The 22,660-nt window shown below is 39.7% G+C and overlaps 1 protein-coding gene across 8 annotated transcripts in view; it reads left to right on the top strand.

Moving 5' to 3' along the window:
- Window positions 1-22,660, top strand: part of large2 (LARGE xylosyl- and glucuronyltransferase 2) — a 142,791-nt gene that overhangs the window by 94,625 nt on the left and 25,506 nt on the right. For 4 of the 8 annotated variants that reach the window (XM_065282814.2, XM_065282815.2, XM_065282812.2 and 1 more), the window contains exon 2: window positions 2,330-2,425. The exons of 2 other annotated variants lie outside the window; for them this stretch is intronic. The gene's annotated coding sequence lies outside the window, so the exon portion shown is untranslated. Of the gene's footprint in view, window positions 1-2,329; window positions 2,426-15,243; window positions 15,400-22,660 lie in introns of those variants that run through there. 2 more of the 8 variants (XM_065282813.2, XM_073815831.1) reach the window with 2 other exon arrangements.

Genomic DNA, 22,660 nt, shown 5'->3' with positions numbered 1-22,660 from the left:
ATTTTAAAGCTCATGAGAGGGCTGCACGATTTGGGTAATTTTTCCCTTTGCGGTTATTGATGCTAATATTGCGATGTGCTGTTGCGATTATAATAAGTGGTATCATGAGTCAACTTGATGGGTTTTAAGGAAAATCCACACACAGTTTAGTGATAATGCTAAAATGTGTATTTGTAAAACTAGAAATGTTTTCAAATTGCCACGTGATGTAGCAACTGCTCAGTGTCAGTAATCCTAAATCCAAAATACCGCCATACAACAGACGTAGAGTTTTTTTTTTTTAGCTACCATATCACTGTCAATTTCCTCTGCATCCATCTTCGCTCTGGTATTTCCGCGCTGTGCACACACAAGTGACGACGCACGCCGCACACGTGCATGCCACACATGCACTGCCTTTTTTGTTTGTTTTTCTTTCTTTTTTTAAACAGCAAGAAAAATCATCAAACTGTTATCAGAAAGTTTGTGTTAACAAGTCCACACATTTATTTATTTAATATAATTGCAACATTTTGCTGTCATATAATTGCACAGGCTGACATCGCGATTGCGATTGCGATTAATTGTGCAGCACTACTCATGAGAAATGTCTGTTGCAGTTCCTCATTCAAGTAGTGAGATTTTTCGGCTTGAAGGTCAGTGGTCTGTTAAAGGGACACTCCACTTTTTTATGCTCATTTTCCAGCTCCCCTAGAGATAAACATTTGATTCTTACTATTTTGGAATCCATTCAGCTGATCTCCGGGTCTGGCGCTAGCACTTTTAGCATAGCTTAGCATAATCCATTGAATCTTATTAGACAATTAGCATCGCACTAAAAATAACCAAAGATTTTCAATATTTTTCATATTTAAAACTTGACTCTTCCGTAGTTACATCGTGAACTAAGACCGACAGAAAATTAAAAGTTGCGATTTTCTAGGCAAATATGGCTAGGAACTATACTCTTATTCTGGTGTAATAATCAAGGACTTTGCTGATATAACATGGCTGCAGCAGGCATAGTGATATTACGCACTGCCTGAAAATAGTTCCCTGCTATTGAAAGTAACCAAGGGGACTATTTTCGGGCAATGCGTAATTTTTTAGCGCGATGCTAATGGACTAATCAGATTCAGTGGATTATGCTAAACTATGCTAAAAGTGGTAGCGCCAGACCCGGAGATCAGCTGAATGGATTCCAAAATGGTAAAAATCAAATGTTTAACTCTAGGGGAGCTGGAAAATTAGCATATTTTCAAAAAAAGTGGAATGTGCCTTTAATATGAACGTGAAGTTTTATGTGTTTTTCAGCATAATAAATCAGATAATACATCATTTAACGGCTAAAGCAGTCATACATTCAAAGTCCATTTGTCCGGTTTAGGCAAAGTGTGTCATTTTAATATTTTTAATAATAAAATGCTAATGTGATTATGTTAAAATACTTTGTGCCAGTGTAATGCACAGAAGCTGCTGTAAGTAATAAATGTAAACACAAAGGCTTAATAGTTCATTAAAAAATAACTGTTTCTATGGCCAGACACTTTTGGATCAAACAAAAGTTTCATTAGTATAATTGCTCGAAACCTCCAGGGCCAATGCACTTGTCATGAAAGGTTTGTTTGACTGAAAGGTGGGACATCCTACATTCATTTACATATACACATTTGGCGGACGCTTTTAAGTGACTAACAAGATATGCATTTTTACCAGTGTGCCTTTCTTGGATTGAACTCATGATCTAATGCCATAAACCTGCAGGAACATTCACCATATTGATTCACCATATGATTCATTCATTCGCCAGCAATAAAGATTGAAGGTGTTCATATGTAGCTGTTTCACACTCATTACTGCAGGTGTAGTGGCTCGGTCAAGTTTCCATATGTACCCAATAATGAAACCCCGCAGGCGCTTCTGCCTTTCTCCTCATACCGCCTCTGGCCTCAACCCTGATCTTGCTCTCTCAGCAGGGGCATTTACATCTCCGCTATTTTCAGTCCAGTAGGGTCTTGTTTTGGTTGAAGGAAACAATATGTTATAGATGATCTACAGCGATAGAGAAGCACGGGCATACAGAAGTGCGAGACAGAGGCGCTGCCGAAACGCCGGTTCCCGCAGAGCGCAGGCTCCGCTGTATCGACTCCAGATTTTGTTTACTCAATCACCGCATTGTGGTGCTGCTCACGGGCCTCGGTTCACACGCTCCTGAACGATCCATCTCTTTTATTCAACCGCAGTCAATACATATCAATGTTCCTACTTGTTAACTTGCATCGAAGCGAATTAAATAACATTTAAGAAACTGTGTGTGCTTGAAACGCTCATTTATTTTCTTATGTTACAGGTTCTGAAGACGTTAGGCTTAAGGCGCTTTCACTAATCTCTCAGCCTGGGACAGCAGGCACGTTTTCTTCGCTTCTGAGTAATTTCCAGATTTCTGGTGAGTCATTGATGGAGGTTTATTTTTATAATGTAGAATATTAATAACAAAGAGCCCTTCAAATGATTTGTGTCAATGCTTCCTAATGCGAGGTGTCAAGCTGTAGGCGTTTATCTCCCGCACCGCATTGTGAGCAGGTCGAACGCTGGTCAAACCATTTCAACTCTGATGTTAGATGCTGACCCTCTGAACCACAGCCAGTGATTTTCTCACAATTTGCATGATCTATCATTATGTGGGCAGAACGTGCAAGAAAATGAAAATGAGACCGTAGAGAGGGTGAGCCATCAAGCCCTGTTATACAACCATTTTACAATGGTAAAAATATTTTGTATATTCATTTTTTTATCATCATGCATATTTCAGTGTCCTTGGCAATAAGAATATATCTTGTGTTATTCAGACAGTGCAAGTCATTTTGGCCCTCGCAAAATATCTAGATCTCTGTGACATGGCACCTTTCACAAAAATATGAAGACACATTGTGATTTTGGTTCCTCATATTTTAATTATGTGACTTGATGTGAGGAATATCTCACATTTTTAACATCACACACAGGCTGAGAGAAACCAAGATTTTCTGTTAATTATTCAATACTTTTTTTTCTGCCAGACATTCTCACCAGGATGTTTTTCTAAGCTCATCTATCTTTCGTTTTCTTTCACTATTTTTACAGCGTGCACATCCTGCTACCTAGCAACCTTGTAAAATCACCCTTCCTTGATGCTGTCCAGTGCTTTTCATGTGAAGGTCAAAGCAGGAGAATCGTCACACTTTTGTTGAGAGGAGCACTGAAGCATGTGAAAGGGCCTTAACTCAGCCTCCCAAAAATGAAAAAGGAAAAAGCTGAACCATGACACTGTGTTAAATGTTAAACAGAGCTCTTGTTTATTTGCTCGGACATCTTCCTTTCTTAAATGGTTGTCAGGGAAACAAATCCCCGCGATGCTAAATTAGACGCTACATTGTGTTTTTGGCATCTAGGAACAGGCGCGCCCTTATATACCTTTACATCTGCGCACAAACTGAAACATCCAAGAGGATGCATTAGCTGAGCTCATATAATATTGATTGTTATGCATTATTTAGTTTTATCTGTGGTAATGACTTTTGGGTGCTCTGCCAGCAGACTTAGCACAGGACTTTTATAGCGTTTTCCAGATTTCTTGATTGAAGTTCAAGTTACATCCGCTTTCAGGAAGCGGATATGGAAATATTCCGATAGATAAGTTTAAGTGCTGATGTATGACCGCTTCTCAGATTGATGTTTCATTGGCACATTCATCTCTTTGTGCTGAAACATTACAGCTGTTAGATGCTAGGGTACGTGTAGGCAGGTTGCTGTAAGAATGATTCAGAATTTGGCCTCCCTTGGTTTAGGGTAGGATAAAAGGCTTCTGGTGGAGCTCTGTGCTGCATGAACCCCACTGATAAATGCACCTTAGATCAGCATGAATTTCTATGATGGTCCAGGTTAGGTTATGTGGGTTAATGCTTGTTTGGATCTGGAACAACCTCTGAGCAATATTCCTACGTGAACCAGCAAGACTTTATAAAATGGACGTCTTGCTGGGGGAAAAGAGGATAAAAGTACCACCAGAAGGATCATGCTGTTCAACTGTAAAACTTGAGCTGGTGAAAACGTTGGATCAGCATGATATTTTATGTTAAAACTAGTTATTTTCTGGAAATCTCCGTGGTTCCCAAAAGAAATGTTATTGCTTAGAGCTTCTTCTTTCATTGGATAAGTTTCATGTTGCAAGTTTTAATGTTATCGTAGATGTTGCTTCTAAAATCCTTGAGGAGACAATATAGTCCCACAATTGTTCACATAGAGTAGGGATAGGGCTATAAATAGTATGAATCCTTAGGTCTAAGAAATGTTTAAGTTCATGGTTAAATCTGCCCTTTGAATGCCGACGTTTAGGGCTTGGTAAATCTGAGCACAATTGTGCAACACTGCTGAGATTTCTTCTAAAATTCTTTTTTTTAAATGTTGTTGTTTCTCCCAAGTAAAGAAAAGGTATTAATAACATGCATTGGTTTTATTTTAAAGTTGTATTTAGGGATCCACTAAAAGTTTGGCAACCGAAATTATTTGGCCGAAAATAGCAAAAACAAAAAAAACAATACCTGAAAAGACCAAATAAATTTTACTGAACAAAAACGTTTTTGATGATACAATCTAATAGCAACCAGCTAGAGTGAAGTCCAATTTATACTTCTGCATCGATTGTACGCCGTAGCCTACGCTAAGTGCACCTCTCCAAATACAATGCGTTAGATCTGCAAGGACGGCAAGCTCTCTGGTCTGCTAGAACCCCTCCGTAAAAAAAATGTCGATGGTCAAAACAAAGATGGATCAAGTTAAGGAGTTAATACTTTAACATACCTGTGGACATAATAGCAATCTGCATGTGTAATTCTATCGGCGTGAACAACAATACAAAGGTATACATGAAACTGACGCACAGCCTACAGCGTAGGTTTTATTGTATAGGTTCTACGCAGAGATTTAAATAAAGCTTGAGAAGCGCGCTTGCTTTATAAAGGCAGGAAACATGTTGGCAGTGTGGAAGCATTTTTAAGTTTATGAGAAAATATCTTTTTTTTCAGCCAAATAGTTTAAGTTACTGAACATTTAGGGGTGGTTTCCCGGACAGGGATTTGCTCAAGCCAGGACTATGACTCATTTTAATTAGGAAATGTAACTAGTTTTAACAACCATGCCTTACTAAAAACATTACTTGTGTGCATTTTGAGGCAAAACAAAGGGAACTGATGTATTTTAAGATTATGTGCAAGTTGTTTTCAGTTTAGACAGCTCTTACATTTATTTTAGTCTATGGGCGCACTCATGCTTTCCAAACCAAACCATGCCCCAGCGCAATTGTCCCCCTCCCTACTCCCCCAGAAGCATGCACTCAGACTGTTTTTTATCGATCCGAGCATGGGCGCACTTTCGTCATCAGGATGCGATTGTTTTGAACAAAGCAGGAAGTAAAGCGCTCTCTTAACACTGGAACCCATCGTTATGTTAAGTCTGTGTTTTTTATTCAGAGTTGTTTGGTGCACGATGACACACAGCCCTCTCACATGCCATCATATTGCTTAGTTGGTCTGTTGCTTGTGCATCTCGGACGTTCACGTAACCCTGCTGCATGCATCAGAAGGTTTTTACAAAGGCAGATGAAAGTGAGTAGTCACGCATTTGACGTCTCTCCTTTTGAATCGCGCTCATGCACGATTTCGCTCACAGTATAGACGGTTTGATCGGACTCACCTGCGGTGACGTGATTACGCGTCTGGTTGGAACTTTACTTCCGGATTCTGTTTGTTTAATGGTCTGACTAGTTGCTAAACTAAACTCTTCTACAAATACCTTGTCGAAAATAACAAATGTTTTGGTGTCCTAGGTAATCTATGTGTTGTTTATTTAGCTTTTTATATAAACAAACTACTTTGTTTACTACATAGCATAGTTAACCAGAAGTTAGGTGTTTTCCATGAAAGCCGCTTGTTTATGTTGTTACTGCTGAAAGCTTTCCGCCCCTGAGCCCAAGTGAACCGCGCTCCACCCACCTCTGCAAGCCAGCTAGGGCGCGATTAACCAAACCGGGTGCGTTACAGAGCGATCACACTAGTCAAACGAACCAGGCTTTGGGGGTCAAACGCGCCCGAGCGCGGTTTGGTTTGGATAATGTGAGTGCGCCCTATAGGACTATCCCGGAAACCTCCTCTTAGTGTTATACCGCTTTTATCTATGTTTCCTCCAGACTTTTCTGAAAGGGGTAATGCCTTGATGTATGATTTTCTATTGGTTGCATGCTACTTGATGTGAATTTGCAGGTCATAGTCTACTAAACATGCAGAAATGCAAAATGCCTTCACATACTGTAAGCTTGCGTTTTCTATTCTCAAGCATTTGTATGTGTATAAAGTCAGTGCGATGAATAATGTAATGTGACCCCCCAGAAGCAACTACCTGTACAAAAATGGCTTGATCAAATTTGTTAGATCTGAGCTCAGTGGGACACATAACTGGAATGTCTTCTCAAACTTTATTTTAGACATAAATTAGACATTTGAGGCATAGGAGACTTAATATAATAGCTGTTTGAGAGCAACAAATGAGATATAAAAGAGATCCCACCGGTAATTTTCTTTCTTATGCTACACTAATCTGTGAGGACACCAGCAAACTTGAATCCCGTAGTGCTATTGGTTGACCTTAAATAGCTTCCTGGGAAGTGACGTCTAACACACAAAAGCTTTTCAGAGTTCTGTGAGCTTCCATCAAACAGACGTTCAAATCCAGCTTGACCTCTACCAGCTCTGACCTTTTACCTGTACGGCCAACAACACCCTTTTGCTCTCCGTCGAGGCTTACTGAACACGCCGCAAAGGCAATCCTTGAACTATAGCTTCACCAAATAAATCATGTTCACTCTCAAAGCCCTTTGGGTTCAGATCAGGATATGCCGTTCTAGGGCGTTTTACAGTCATTTCTTGCTCTTAAAAGATGTTTTATCCAAATCTCCCACCGGTACGCCCAGAGTTAATACCTGATGGTGTTTTCTTTTAACGACGATTGGATTGCACGGGCCTTCGGCGGCAAAACTCGAATGAGCGTGGCAGATGGAAACTGTAAAGCGTGTCCCAGGGTCATGCTGGTGAGGAGCGGGGCTGTGTTTGACAGAATGAGAGATTGCAGTAGCTAGTTTAGACGAGCCTAGTGGAGATCACTTTGTTTTGAAGGGCGGTGAAGAGGAGGGGAACATACTGTGATTCATGCCACCCTAATGGAAAGCTCTCAGTGCCCTGGAGTACACACTTCAGTACAACACACTCCAGCTTTACTTCTTCAAGACAGAAAAAACTCTTCCTCATCCCCTTTTAGAAGATTTTAGAGGCACAAAAAAGTGCCCTTCCTCAGATGAAGGGTGCATAAACATCAGCTGGTCTTTGGTCACCCTGTCACCCCCTCCCACCACAAGCCTTCAGCTAAGGCTGTTGCTGTCAACCTTCAGCATAATTTGACGAAATTTAGGGTAGCACTGGGACACCGTTGGGCTGAAATGCATCTCTGATCGAATCAAAAGGAGTTCAAGCAGGACATCTTATGCCTTAAGTGCCTCTGATAGAAAAAATAAACCGAAACAGAGGTTTCTGTAGCCATGTCGGGTCAATTTACGGGCTTTAGCTCCACTGTGTCTCGGTAGAAAGTGTTCCCTCTTCTCTCTCACACACTCAATGGGGAATCAAATTCAGACGTATGTTTTGACCAAGTGTTTTCACACTCGATTGGTTTTAGGGGTCTGGAAGTGGTTCGCTATTGTGGCTTATATGCAAAATTAACTAGGAAACACCCCCCCCCCCCCCCACACACACACACACATATAAATGTATATAATAATTTCCATTAGATAACATATCACACCTAAACTGTTTAAGAATGTATCCCCGTCACAAAATGGCATCCAAAAAGCTTTCAGGTCCTATGTTCCTTCTCATTGGCTCCTGTGTGATTCAATAAAATCCCTCAGTGTCTGAGTAGGAATGTGTGTGTGCGTAGTGGTGAAATGAAGTTAGAGATGCTGTTTGTAAATGAGAGATGATAGTGTGAAACATAGCAGCTCTTTCTCAGTTCTTATTTTTAGGTGGAAGCGGGCTCATGAATAATTTAAAGGCGGGTTAACTGATGTCACAGATGCAGAATAAAATCTGTGTCTGTTATTGATATGCACGCTCCGTTTCCCCGTATGTGGTTGTGTTTACTGTGGGGGGGCTGCGAGCGCATGAAGTCGCCTGTTTTTATCTGGGTAAATGTGAGAGCTTTGGCTTCTACAAAACTGAGAGATGATCAAGTCTCGGTTGACCAATGTGACAGAGAATAGATTTGAAGTTAATTGTTAAAATAGGCTGTTTCAATCCAACTTAAATTCACATTCTATCATCGTTTGTTCCCCGGAGATCATTTTGAATTTGACTGTATACTGCATGAGTTTATTTCTTTTGCAGAAAGGTGCATTTTTGAAGAAAATCTTGGCCAATCTTTTTCATATTATGAAAGTGAATGAGCACTAGAGCTGTCAGGTTTCGAAATTGCAAAAAGCTCTAAGAAAATTTCATAAAAGTGGTCTATATGATATGCTATATTTTAAGTCTCGGTATTGCTTTGTGTGAGGAACTATTGGCAGACTGAGGATTATACTGGAAACCTATTTGAAACCAATTATTATTTTTCAGTTCCATTTGGTGATGGCACAAAACTCACTCCCCACTGCTTTAAAGATACTCCACAGCCAGAAAGTGGTGTCTCGGTAGATAGTATATCTGGTGTGATGTCCTCCTTATTGAGTTCATGGACAGACTGAACCCAAGATTTGGGTGAAAACAACAGCAGCTTTCTTTTTTCCCTGCTCATGATCTGCAGTCTGTTCACTGCCTTGAAGGCCAGACTGCAAACCCCCAGGTTTAAAAGACTATTGTTTAGGGGGAAATAAAAAATATTAATATAGATTAAGAGCTACCCAGGGTGAGAAGAAAAGTCCCTTGACCTTCGTGACTGCAGACATATTCTTACACAATAGACTTTTTAAACAGCTTGTATTGACTTTTACTGTGAAGTCAGTGGAGTCTGATCAGATCTTGCGCCAAACCATCTGGGAAATTTCTGGTAAGAGGTTGTGGTTAATTCTTTAAAGGTTACGGCAGATGTCCTGCACAGCTGGTGAGGTGTTAAGCCCAGAATAAAGTCTGTGTTTTTACGTGTACGCAAACGTACGCGCACAATCGAATGAACAGCCTTGCAAAGTATAGTTTATTTGACTCGTACTTGAACACGGACATTCGGCGCATGCGCATTGAGACAAAATGCAGTGCATCACCTGGGCTGTTTACTACATTCTGCACTGGAAAATTTGTTTCCTAAAAATTCCTATAATGCAATGCCAAGACCAGGAAGCATTAATGCTCCCCATGTTCCCTTACTGAAAACCATGTGACCATATTTGAAGCTCTCTAACCAAAAATCTTATTAGTCATCTCAATAGACATAATAGTAATCTCAATATTACTGTTTCTGAAAAGAAGGTGAGAATATAGACACTTAAAATGTGAAGTCGATTAGTAAAGGTAGCGCTTATTTATTGCTCAGCTGTTTTTGGAGGTGTGAGTTGCTTTAGCCCATGATTGGGTAAATATTTACTTTTGTTTGTACTTTTTTGCCTCTGATATAGCTAAATAAATATTTTGGAAGAGCTGTATGCCTTGCGTATTTCTTTTACTGCGTAAAATATGTACAAACCCCATTGTTGGGGTGAAAATATTCAAATTTGATCCAACCATAAGTTGAAACAACCCAGCGTTTTGTCTTTTTTTGAAGTAGTTATTATTTGGTTCATCCCACACTTCTCTCACTTCATATGACCTTTAAATCTTTATTAGTGAGGCGTCAGAAGCTCAGACGAACTGTGGTGCCAAAAACTAATGACAAATGCAAAATTACCATCTGTCATATTGAGCACACAATATTCTTGGTCCGACGTTACTGGCAAGGTTCCCACAGTCATGAACGATCATTGTTCAAAAACTGTGGTCACTATGCACTGGCTAGTAAGCTGTTGAGCTCTGATAACCCATCCCACTTCACTGTAGAGACATGTTCGGTAACAATAGTCAACCTTTCATGAATCTTCCTTCTTAATGGATGTTTTCAGCACTGTAAAATTCATAAAAAGAACTCTATACTGTTAATTAGCATGGCAGAAAATGCTGTTTGCTTAATGTGGCTTTTTATTTGGTTTAACAGCATAATATAGCTTGTGAATGTGGGCGTATAACAAACCGATTAAGTTTACTCAGAGGCATGCAGGCGGATGTAAGAAGCTGTTTGTGTTATTTCAGTCATGTCTGAGGTCTCAGATACAGTCGGTGTTGAGGAAGCAAGCAGCAGACGCTATGATTGGATGAAATTATACTGAGAAAAGCCGCCTGCAGCCGGAGATAGAGGTGACCTCAGACCAAAGAGATGCTCTAAGTCAACTTATCCTTATTTTCATACTGCACTTGTCAGAAATAAATACATTCTCATTTTCCCATTACTTTTGTTCACTCCCCATAACAACACGGTTTCTTCTCTTGGTATTCTCTTCCCATCAGCCATTGAGAATCACATGCTGGCACTCTATTGTTTGGGACTTTTTCACCTCAAGACTCTGTAAATCCTCTGGGGGTGGAATATGGATTATATTTCTAGTTGTCATATATTGGTCATGTGAAAAAATCCTGTTGCGACAGCAGTCAGAGTTTTGTATACACTTGGGGAAATTTCTTGAAAGTGTTTTCTCAATTGGTTGGCATTGTAAACATCAATTCTTACATGACTCTGCGAGTCATAAAATGTGCTGGTGTCTCTATTCTGGGAGAAAGACTGATGAAAAGAAAATTCTTCCAACAGATGTCAGTTTTAGTGTTTTTTAGTGGTGGACAACAGAGAAAAGTCCAGATGTGTGAATGTTGAGCCCTCACCCAATAGCTAAAGAGCTTATACACTAAGCTCTATGGCTCTGATACTTTTATTTTTTAGTAAATCTCTCACAAAGATTGGGTTATGGCCAAGCCATGGCTTAAACCCAGAGTATAGTCTGTTTTCTTACGTGTATGTGAACAACGCACAGGCTCAGTGGGTAGCACTGTTGCCTCACAGCAAGAAGGTCCCCGGTTCGAGCCCCGGCTAGGGCAGGTGGACTTTCTGTGTGGAGTTTCTGCATGTTTCCCTGTGTCAGCGTGGGTTTACTCCGGGTACTCCGGCTTCCTCCCACAGGCCAAAAACATGCAAGTTAGGAAAATTGGAGGATAAAGAAATATGAATTATGTTTTACTTAAATGGAACTTGTTTGTTGTAATGTGACATTTGAAGAGCTCAGATGCAAAAGCCGCAAAAACACCACCACTGTCAAAAATGAGAAATACCAGTTTGTTGACACAATCCATTAAAAGCAATGACAATTTTCTTCTAAGTGCACGGAAGAAGAATTGGATGAACGACATTGCGCAAAGTGGAAGAGTTTTGTACTCGATTAAAGCAGGTTTAGGGAATATGTTAGGACAGGAGTGGGGTACCCAGGGTCCTGGAGGGCCACTGTCCTGCATAGTTTAGTTCTAACCCTAATCAAACACACCTGGATTTTATTTCCAAGTGATCCTGAAGACTTTAATTTGATTTTTCAGGTGTGTTTAATTAGGGTTGGAACAAAACTCTGCAGGACAGTGACCCTCCAGGACCAGGGTTCCCTACCCCTGTGTTAGGACATTGACCAATTTTTGTAGCCTTTTACCTTTATTCAGAAAGGAAAGTAAGAGTGACTGAAGACTTTTATTTAGAAGTAAAGATTGAAGCAAAACACAGTCAAATACCAATGAAATGACTAGAGTGACATAATAACCTTCTTATTGCCATTAAAGTGAAATGAACATAAACATAAGCACCTGATAAAAAATGCTCATTTACAAGAAAACATGTCAGATGCACTTAAAAAGAAAGCTACATGTAGGTGTTGTGTACATGTTAAGTGGTTTCTCAGTCGCAGACAGTTGCTCTTCAGTAATGTGTGGGTGTGTAAACATAAGGGGTGGCATAAACAGTTGTTAAAGAAACCTAATGCTCACCACACCCCCATTGTCGCACCCTTTTTCACCCCATGCCTAGGACTCCCACCGAGTGATAGATTATTGCTTCTATGGTGTCCTTGTTTCCCCTCGCCTCTCCTCATTCCATCCCCCAGGCCTCTCTAGTGACCTTTACTTCCCTAATGAGGAGAAAACATGAGGTGTTAACTTATCAAACATTAATTTAACTGACAACTTATCCTGGGCACAAAGGGACAGGACAAACAAGCTTGTGTCAAATCGCAAGGCCTACTGCCTGCAGGGATGTTTCGCACAGTACTTTGCACATTATTTACTCAAAAGTCTGGAATAGATCATATTGGAAAAGAAAAAAATGTGCAGTATCTATCGAATTTTGCATTATTACTATACATTACATTACCAAAGTGACTTACAGTGCATATAAACTATACATCGATATTTGTGTTCCCCGGGAAGAATGTGAGATCTAAAAGCCCTTTTTACACAGTGATTCTGCAAAATGCACAGATAATGTGTCCCAGGATTTGTCCTGGGATTGTTTTTTTTTTGTTCATTAAAATTTTTCACACACATCCCATAAAGATCCCGTGACATCTGTAAAAAATGTAATTCAAAAGAGTCTTTAGTTTGCTTATGATCTGCAATTTCGCTCTCGATCATAAACTAGCACATCGTGTACAATAATTTAAGCTGGAGTCCGATCTCAACTTCAGGGCTGATAGTGAGGAGCTCCCTGATCTCTGCTTTATTCCAGTTTGTAGACATTTTTTGTTGTGAATGTCGATCTGCATTTATAACCCAGGGTCAAAGAGTTAAAAGATATGTCATTGCGATGACACGTGTGTCTTCACTACGACATGCCCACGATATTGTTCCTGCCTTGTGTTAGGATGGGATCTAGGACTGATCTTGAAAATGTTACTCGGTGCCCGTCCACACGGAGATGGGTTTAGCTGTATACATACACATTTTTGTATCATATTTGTGTTTCGTCCAAATGGATGTTTTGGAAACCCAAACCCACATTTTTTTTTGTCCAAGAGTGGAAAAATCTAAACACAACATCCTTGCGGGTTCGTGTGTACAGCAAATCTTTATATTGTGTGATACAGTGATGTCATCACCCCAAGTCTTGACCCTTGTCAGACACCTCTGTCACACAACAATGGCAGACCACATGCTTGTGTATATCAAATTTAGCTTTACTAAATCCAAATATTTTGCTTGTTTGCTACTATGGTGAGCAACAAATGATTATGAACAACAGCAAGGTTTTTGCGCATGCTTCAAGTTTTCTCCATTTTTGTTTATCTCTGTGGCAGAATTACAGCACTACATACTTGTTTGGCATGTATGGGTTAGAAGTTGGATTAGGGTTATTCATGTGTATGCAGATATATCTTGAGATGATGCCATGCTTACAGATAGGGAAAGCTCTGGCTTTGTATGGATGTGGCATAAAGGGCTCATTATAGTTGTGCGTAGGTCCTTTTGGCGTAGCCTACGCGCCGGTTTTCATATATACGTCTGCGTCGTTGTCCGTGTCGACATGCAAACACACATGCAGACCACTGGTTGGCAGTATCCACGCCTGTAACCACAGTAGCAGCGCAATTGCCAAAGAAGAAGCAGTTTGAGTTAAATCACTCCACAACTTGGACCATCTTTGTTTTTACAGTCGCAAACGGAAATGTCTATGAAGAAATGCAACACAGTTTTTCTTTAGCTGACAGAAGGAGTTCTGATTGACCAATCACAGTGCTTACGGTCCACGTAGAACAGATGCGCTTTTAAATTTTGACCAAGTGCGTGTCAGCCTACAGATAACCTATGGCATAGACCAGTGTTCTTCACTCCCAATCCCGGAGAGCCGGTGCCCTGCAGAGTTTAGCTCCAACCTTCATCAAACACACCTACCTGTGATTTTCTAGTGATCATGAAGACATTGATTAACTTGCAGGTGTGTTTGATTAAGGTTGGAGCTAAACTCTGCAGGGCACCGGCTCTCCAGGATTGGGAGTGAAGAACACTGGCATAGACCTAACGCACGGCTATTACTTGCACTTTAGTCCCCATCCCGGGGTCAATCCGAGAACAGGTTTACATTTACACAGAATGCACTCTGGAATTTATTCCCATAGATGTTACAGATAATCACAAAATAGCCAAATATTGCCAAATAATTTACGATGGAAGATTTTGATTGATCCGATGGTTGGGATTTGATGGTTTGGATGACTGGATTAATATTATTGGCTAATAGTATGTATCTTGGCCCACATGGCCTTGATTACATCATCAGATAAGAAAGTTGTTTCAAAGTTAAAGGATGAAATTCCATTTTGCTGAAATTTATTTTATAAGAACAACATGCAATAACGAATCATGCACATTGAGAGCAGGAACATTTATTAAGGCAGCAGACAGGACGATTCAACATTGTTCTTTTCAAAGTTTTCTTTCTAGCTTATTGTACAAGTAATCCCAACAGCTTGCTAACCAGAAGTGTAGTGAAAAAATAATGATGTAGTATTGCATCCGGTACAGAGTACAAGATGGAAACATCGTGTTTCATTAAAAGACTATCCAGGCTGTTTGCTGTTAGTAAAGCACATAATGAGAATCTGTTGACATCTGAATGACAAAGCAAGCTGATAAGAATACTAGATTACTTCAGTTTACATTGACTGCAGCTACTGTCTGCGTGCACATGCACTCTTCTCAGCAGGATCATGTTGCTGGTCTGCGAGCTCCCCAGACACCCACATTCCTAAACACCCCATCTTTTGTCATGCATTACCAGTGATTTGGAAGGTGACACCCTTCCCCCATTATTTCTCTCATGTACACGCCAAGTTATCTCACAACTAGGAGGAAGGACAGAGGAGGGACCAGTCATTGAGAAAAAGCCAAAGGCGGTCAGTAAAGCAGGTGTGCATGCTCGAAGAAGAGACTGGAAGGTTTTTCCGTGTGCACCAATAGTAAAGCAACTTTAAAAGCAATTACTACACACTTTAAAGCATAAAAAGGAGATTTAAAGAAAGACAGCAAGAGAGCGAGTGCGCCTTTGATCTGAATGTGAACCTGCCGTGGCACGCTAGCAGAGGCGGGGGTAAAGGAGGAGGAGTTTGTCTTCTCCAGACACACACAAACCAGGTAAGACGGTACAAAGTTTGCTAGTAGTGTTTCAGAAACTCGGCTGTAATTTTATTCGGCTGTTAGACCATCATCACATGCATTCAGACTGCAGAAAAGAAGAAAAGAAAGAGAAAGAAAGAAGGAAAGAGAGGTAGAGTTGGCCTTGGCACTGAGTAGAGAGGTAAAGATAAGTTTGTTCTTTCAGTTTTCTGAATGCAGGCTTTGTTTATGTGGCTTCTGTTTTCTCTCTCTCTGGGTTTCTCCCTGCTGATATGACTCTGCCTTCTATTGTACACCGAGCTATTATTCTCCAGCTATTTCTTTTATTCTCCACTTTGCAAAATTGTCCTTGTTTTTGTGGTACATACACCATAGCATAGCTTTACAAAAGTTTATAGAATGGTCTAAAGGTGTATTTGTTGTCTAATGGGTGTGTGGTGTTTGCTGAGGTGGGGACGTGTGTTCCCGTGAGGGGTTATGGTCACTGGAGGTGAATCTCACAAAACCTTCCTTTCAGAGGTCATTCAAAGATAAAACTGTAAAAATTGCAGCATAAATGGTGGAGCATTGCATTAGTCGCTCAAATGGTGCTGTGTTGCATTCACAGGTAACACACATAGTGATCAAATGTAGTTTGAATGGTCTTTAGATGCATACATGTAAATAAATGATTCATATGTACATTATATTTACTTTATTAAACAATAGATGGTTATTGTATACTCATTTCAAAAGCTAGATAAAGGTATGTGTGTGCATTGGACAACTGTGCCCAAAAGGAAAACAAGTTAATGCATGCACTAAATGATGTCTTAATGCAAGAGAGTTTGTGGTAGGTTTGTGTAACATCTAAAGAAAGCTCTGTACAGCTCATAGGTTTGATTCTTAGGGAACAAGCAAATGTATAGTTTGAATGCACAGCTTTGGATGCATAATTGTAATTAGAAACATTATTCATATGTACACTAAGTAATGGTTTATATTTTATAAAGCAGGTTTAATTAGGCTTAGGCTTAGGCTTATAGTCTAAAATGTAATGCGCTGTTAGACGCTTTGGATAAAAGGTAAACAAAATGTTGGCAGAAATGTAAATGACACAAGCTTAGTATAAAAACATAGGAAGTCAGTTGAACGTCTCAATAATGATGAAAAACAAATGCGTGTGTTGGCTCTGGGAAGCCATTTAACCGGGCAACCTGTGTTCCCATATGAATGGTTACGTTTAAAACAATGGCTTAATGATTTACATTTTAATTAGCATTAGCTCGGTGGACTTTTGTCATGTGACTGCCTGTTTTACTTAAAAAAGTGCCTACAGGTCAACATGAAGCTCCTTACTACCGTATTCACGACAGAGATTGTAATGTTAAAAACTGCAGATAGTTAAAGGGAAATTCCGCCTTGAAATGATCCTAGGGTTAATAACAAACGTGTACCGAGTTCGACCGTTCACTGGAGTTTGTTTTCATGTTAGTCTAACGTGACCAGTGTTATTGCTAAACGCAAATTAGCATGTTATGGTAGCCTTCGGGGCATCAGTGCATTAAAAACGAAATCGCTATGTCTATACTACTAATAATGCTCAAAATAACCCCACACTTACACTGTAGCACAATGAGGGTCTCTATATGTAAACCGAAGCATTGAGAACTTTGCAAGTGTACAGGCAGTTTATTAAAAATAAACACTTACCGTTCACGTCTGGATCACATATCCATGCGGGCGCCATCTTGGGAAAACTAAACTCTCGCGTGAAACGTTGTTGCCTGTTGTTGTGGAACAGGTGTTGTGCTTTCACGCGAGAGTTCAGTTTTCCCAAGATGGCGCCCGCATGGATATGTGATCCAGACGTGAACGGTAAGTGTTTATTTTTAATAAACTGCCTGTACACTTGCAAAGTTCTCAATGCTTCGGTTTACATATAGAGACCCTCATTGTGCTACAGTGTAAGTGTGGGGTTATTTTGAGCATTATTAGTAGTATAGACATAGCGATTTCGTTTTTAATGCACTGATGCCCCGAAGGCTACCATAACATGCTAATTTGCGTTTAGCAATAACACTGGTCACGTTAGACTAACATGAAAACAAACTCCAGTGAACGGTCGAACTCGGTACACGTTTGTTATTAACCCTAGGATCATTTCAAGGCGGAATTTCCCTTTAAATTCAGCATTTCACTCTCAGAAATAAAGATACAAAAGGTTGGACAGTACCCTTTCAAAAAGGTACACCCTTGTAACCAAAGACTGCATATTAGTAATTCAAATGTATATATTGACAGTTCAAAGATATATATTTGTACCTAAATGGTACATATTAGGACCTTTTTTAAAGTGTACTGGCCCAGTGACAGCTTTGTACCTTTATTTTTTTAAAGTGTAGCTCATTATCAGTGTGGCTTTACTTGGATTTATCTGGAACAAGTCAAAGTCAACTTAGTTAGCACATTCATCTAAAATTCCCCTGAAGTCTCTTTTTTGTACAGCTGTTGATACACCTCCAATGCTATTTTTCATTGGGATTTAAAGGGCTCACGAATGCTTCAAACACGATCAGTGTTCCCTCTGGTCTTCCATGTAGATAATAAAGTGCACAGAAGGCAGACGAAAAATATGCTGTCTTAAATCAGAGCTTAAACTGAAGTCGAAACACATGTCCATTGATATTCAGTATAAAACTGAAGCAATACACAACTATGATTAACTCGCACAACAGACCGTGCCGGATTATAGCAGCACAAACTGAATACCAAAGATTTTGTTATTAAAATAAACTTACAAAATGCTTACAAATGCCCACAGAGGCCGCGCATTGTGCATAGTCAAACATGTAAGAGTAGTTTGTTATTGATCTAAACAGTTATGTTGTCATAAAGACACATTTTTCATCAAGTTTGTCACTGTTTTTCTATTTTCTGAATTCAATTCAACAGTAGGAGTCAGTTAGGCTGGCCACACACGTAAAAATGTTAAGCCCGATTTGCACCCTCGATGATCGAAAGTGAGCGTGACCTGATTAGTGTTTTTATAAAACCTTATTTTTTTGTCCAAAAAACACCTCCGCTGTCCCTACTGAAAAATCCAGCAAAGACCAGCATAAGCTGGTAGCTGGTTTTAGGTGGCAGTAGCTGGTCTAAGCTGGTCCACCCAGCCTGGCAAAGCTGGTCAAGCTGGTGGATCAGCTGGTCTTCCAGCCTGACCATTTAAGTCCAGCTAGACCAGCTTAAAAGTGACCAAAACACAGCTAGACCAGCTTGCTACACCAGCAATACCAGCTAAAACCAGCTCACCAGCTTATGCTGATGTCATTGTGATTATTTTGCTGCTACTGATTGTTGTTGGAGCCTCCCCGATCCCAAATGATAAATATCCAACACGTTTGGTATTTACAACCAGTGGCATCCGGTGACTTCTATTTCGAGGGGTGCAAATTCAAAATATTTGTTGTGTCATGTGAACCTTGTGCGTCATGTCAAAATACAAGCCTGCTGCACACGCTTCGAAATGGTTTATGATAAAAGAGACCAGTGGCGGCTGGTGACTGCCCTTCTGAGGGGCACAAATTCAAAATATGTCTTCAGAGTGTCATGTGTGTTGTTGTGTTTTCAAAATATGTGTTTGTTGCATCATGTGAACCATGTTCATCACGTTTTGTCAAAATAAGTGCCTGCTGCACACGGGTCAAAACCGTTTATGATAAAAGAGACGCTCACGTTCACAAAATAAACGCAAGACACTCCCTTAACAGTAAACTCTGATTATGCATGAGATTATTTGAGTATATGGCAAACACGAGTGTCTCTTTTATCATAAACCCTTTAGACGTGTCTGCAGCAGGCACTTATTTTGACAAGACCCGTGATGCACATAGGTTCACTCGACGCGCAGAACTCATATTTTGAAATAACGAACCACACACATGACGGGATACATACATACAAAAGAAGTCTTCAGCCACCACTGTTTACAGCGCTTGATCGGGCTGCCCCCCGACATGACAACTGCAATAGCCAATGAGAGCGTGCAAGCCCTAATTGAATATTGAATGCTTTTATAGCTGAAACAAGACACTCACAAACATGACATGAAAGAGGAGTATCCAGAAATTATATTGATTTGGACAGCTTTGGCAACAGTACAAGTGCTTTTATAATGTGTTATAGAACTACCATAACATTTGTTTTTCTCAACTCACGTTTGATCTCGTGTTTCTGTGAGATCTTGCATCACTTTAAAATCGTTACTACAGTCATCACGTATGTGTGATCTGAGGATTATGCTGTTAAAAATCGATTGACACCATATGTCTGTGGTCTCCCATGGATTTAAAAATCGTTTAAGATGTAAAAATCATCCAATGTGTCCCAGTTCCAGTGTTTCTTGTGTTTAATATAGGGCATGCATGGTACATTTCCCTAAAGGAGGCTATATCATAAAATTAATGCTTACTTTTTGACAAATAAACACTTTGAAATGAGAGTAAATGTAACATAAAAAAGCAAGGCATTGGTGGATGACCAGTTCATTCCCCAAAATCTTGGTGGGCTGTTTAGATTCCTAAGGGAACTTTCAGTAATGCACAGCTGAATCATAACTCTTCTTAAAGTACTGGAGAGGAGGGAATTCTCTCTCTCTCTCTCTCTCTCTCTCTCTCTCTCTCTCTCTCTCTCTCCTTCTCTCTCTCTCTCTCTCTCTCTCTCACACACACACACACACACACACACACACACACACATACACACACACACACACACAGACATGTTATTACGGCTTTGTAGGATTTTTTGAAAAACCATAAGACATTGAGAGATAGAAGCTGATTTGGTTTCCTAGCTGAGACGAGAGAAAGATTAGCCAGGTTTTAAAGCTCAAAGAGACAACTAAAGCATGTGAGGAGATATTAAGTGCAAAGAAAGGGATTGAGCGATGAAGGGAGAGAGCAGTGGTTTTGAAGATTAGCCCCGCTAATGCACAAAGAATCAGACATGGGGACAGACTCCCACACTGAGTCTTTATGAATGATATCCCATGATCTCTTGCACCAAAGCAACTGGAGAGAAATTCTTAATGGCTGTCAGTTTTCCTCAGGTGGCTTAAAGAGGGAAAGAGACCTTTTAGATGATGATAATCACTAATCAGAAAGTTGGCTAGATCTGGGACTTATTTACACTACAACGATTGTACAAAAATTTTGCATACACACCACAATACCTGTTTACACTGAAACATGAAAACTGATAAAAACGTATTATGTATTATGCATGGCAGACCACTAGTTGGCGATGTTGCTTTGTAATGAACAGTGTCGGCCAGTGTCTTCTCATCCAAAGGGCGCAAATTCAAAATATGTGTTCGGAGTGTCCTGTGTGTTTTATATATAAGTTATTTATTTATTTATTTCGCCATACGGAGTGTCCTGTGTGTTTGTTCATTATTTAGCCATTTTTTGTATATTTTTAAAATATATTTTAAACAACAAAATGTATTTAAAGCGTTTATATTCACATTGCATTGGAGAAAAACTTTGTATGTTGCAAACCTGTAAGCATAACAGGTTTGAAAGGATTTAAATGGAATATACACTAGTCAATATTTTAAGTGGATTAAAACCTTTCAGAAAAGTTGTCCTTTAACCCACATTTTTGTCATAGGATCACTTTGATTAACTTTTTTGATCCACTTCAAATGTTGACTTTTCAACTGCAAAACTGCAAAAAAAGGTTATATTTTATATAAACTTTTATATTTTGGCCAGGAGAAATATAAGCTTGGAACCTCGGTTCCAAGAATATATATATATATATACAGTCTTGTTCAAAATAATAGCAGTACAATGTGACTAACCAGAATAGTCAAGGTTTTTAGTATATTTTTTATTGCTACGTGGCAAACAAGTTACCAGTAGGTTCAGTAGATTCATGATATGCACGCTCTTAAGGCTGTGCAATTGGGCAATTAGTTGAAAGGGGTGTGTTCAAAAAAATAGCAGTGTCTACCTTTGACTGTACAAACTCAAAACTATTTTGTACAAAAAAAAAAATTTTCTGGGATTTAGCAATCCTGTGAATCACTAAACTAATATTTAGTTGTATGACCACAGTTTTTTAAAACTGCTTGACATCTGTGTGGCATGGAGTCAACCAACTTGTGGCACCTCTCAGCTGTTATTCCACTCCATGATTCTTTAACAACATTCCACAAGTCATTCGCATTTCTTGGTTTTGCTTCAGAAACAGCATTTTTGATATCACCCCACTAGTTCTCAATTGGATAAAGGTCTGGAGATTGGGCTGGCCACTCCATAACATTAATTTTGTTGGTTTGGAACCAAGACTTTGCCCGTTTACTAGTGTGTTTTGGGTCATTGTCTTGTTGAAACAACCATTTCAAGGGCATGTCCTCTTCAGCATAGGGCAACATGACCTCTTTAAGTATTTTAACATATGCAAACTGATCCATGATCCCTGGTATGCGATAAATAGGCCCAACACCATAGTAGGAGAAACATGCCCATATCATGCTCCATGCTTCACTGTCTTCACTGTGTACTGTGGCTTGAATTCAGAGTTTGGGGGTCGTCTCACAAACTGCCTGTGGCCCTTGGACCCAAAAAGAACAATTTTACTCTCATCAGTCCACAAAATGTTCCTCCATTTCTCTTTAGGCCAGTTGATGTGTTCTTTGGCAAATTGTAACCTCTTCTGCACATGCCTTTTTTTTAATAGAGGGACTTTGCGGGGATTCTTGAAAATAGATTAGCTTCACACAGACGTCTTCTAACTGTCACAGTACTTACAGGTAACTCCAGACTGTCTTTGATCATCCTGGAGGTGATCATTGGCTGAGCCTTTGCCATTCTGGTTATTCTTCTATCCATTTTGATGGTTGTCTTCCGTTTTCTTCCACGTCTCTCTGGTTTTGCTCTCCATTTTAAGGCATTGGAGATCATTTTAGCTGAACAGCCTATCATTTTTTGCACCTCTTTATAGGTTTTCCCCTCTCCAATCAACTTTTTAATCAAAGTACGCTGTTCTTCTGAACAATGTCTTGAACGACCCATTTTCCTCAGCTTTCAAATGCATGTTCAACAAGTGTTGGCTTCATCCTTAAATAGGGGCCACCTGATTCACACCTGTTTCTTCACAAAATTGATGACCTCAGTGATTGAATGCCACACTGCTATTTTTTGAACACACCCCTTTCAACTAATTCAACTAATTGCCCAATTGCACAGCCTTAAGAGCGTGCATATCATGAATGCTGGGTCTTGTTTGTTTTCTGAGAATCTACTGAACCTACTGGTAACTTGTTTGCCACGTAGCAATAAAAAATATACTAAAAACCTTGATTATTCTGGTTAGTCACATTGTACTGCTATTATTTTGAACAAGACTGTATATATATATATATATATATATATATATATATATATATATATATA

This window comes from Paramisgurnus dabryanus, chromosome 9 (genome assembly GCF_030506205.2).
Source record: "Paramisgurnus dabryanus chromosome 9, PD_genome_1.1, whole genome shotgun sequence".
NCBI lineage: Eukaryota > Metazoa > Chordata > Actinopteri > Cypriniformes > Cobitidae > Paramisgurnus > Paramisgurnus dabryanus.
This window is presented reverse-complemented; position numbering and strand designations above follow the sequence as displayed.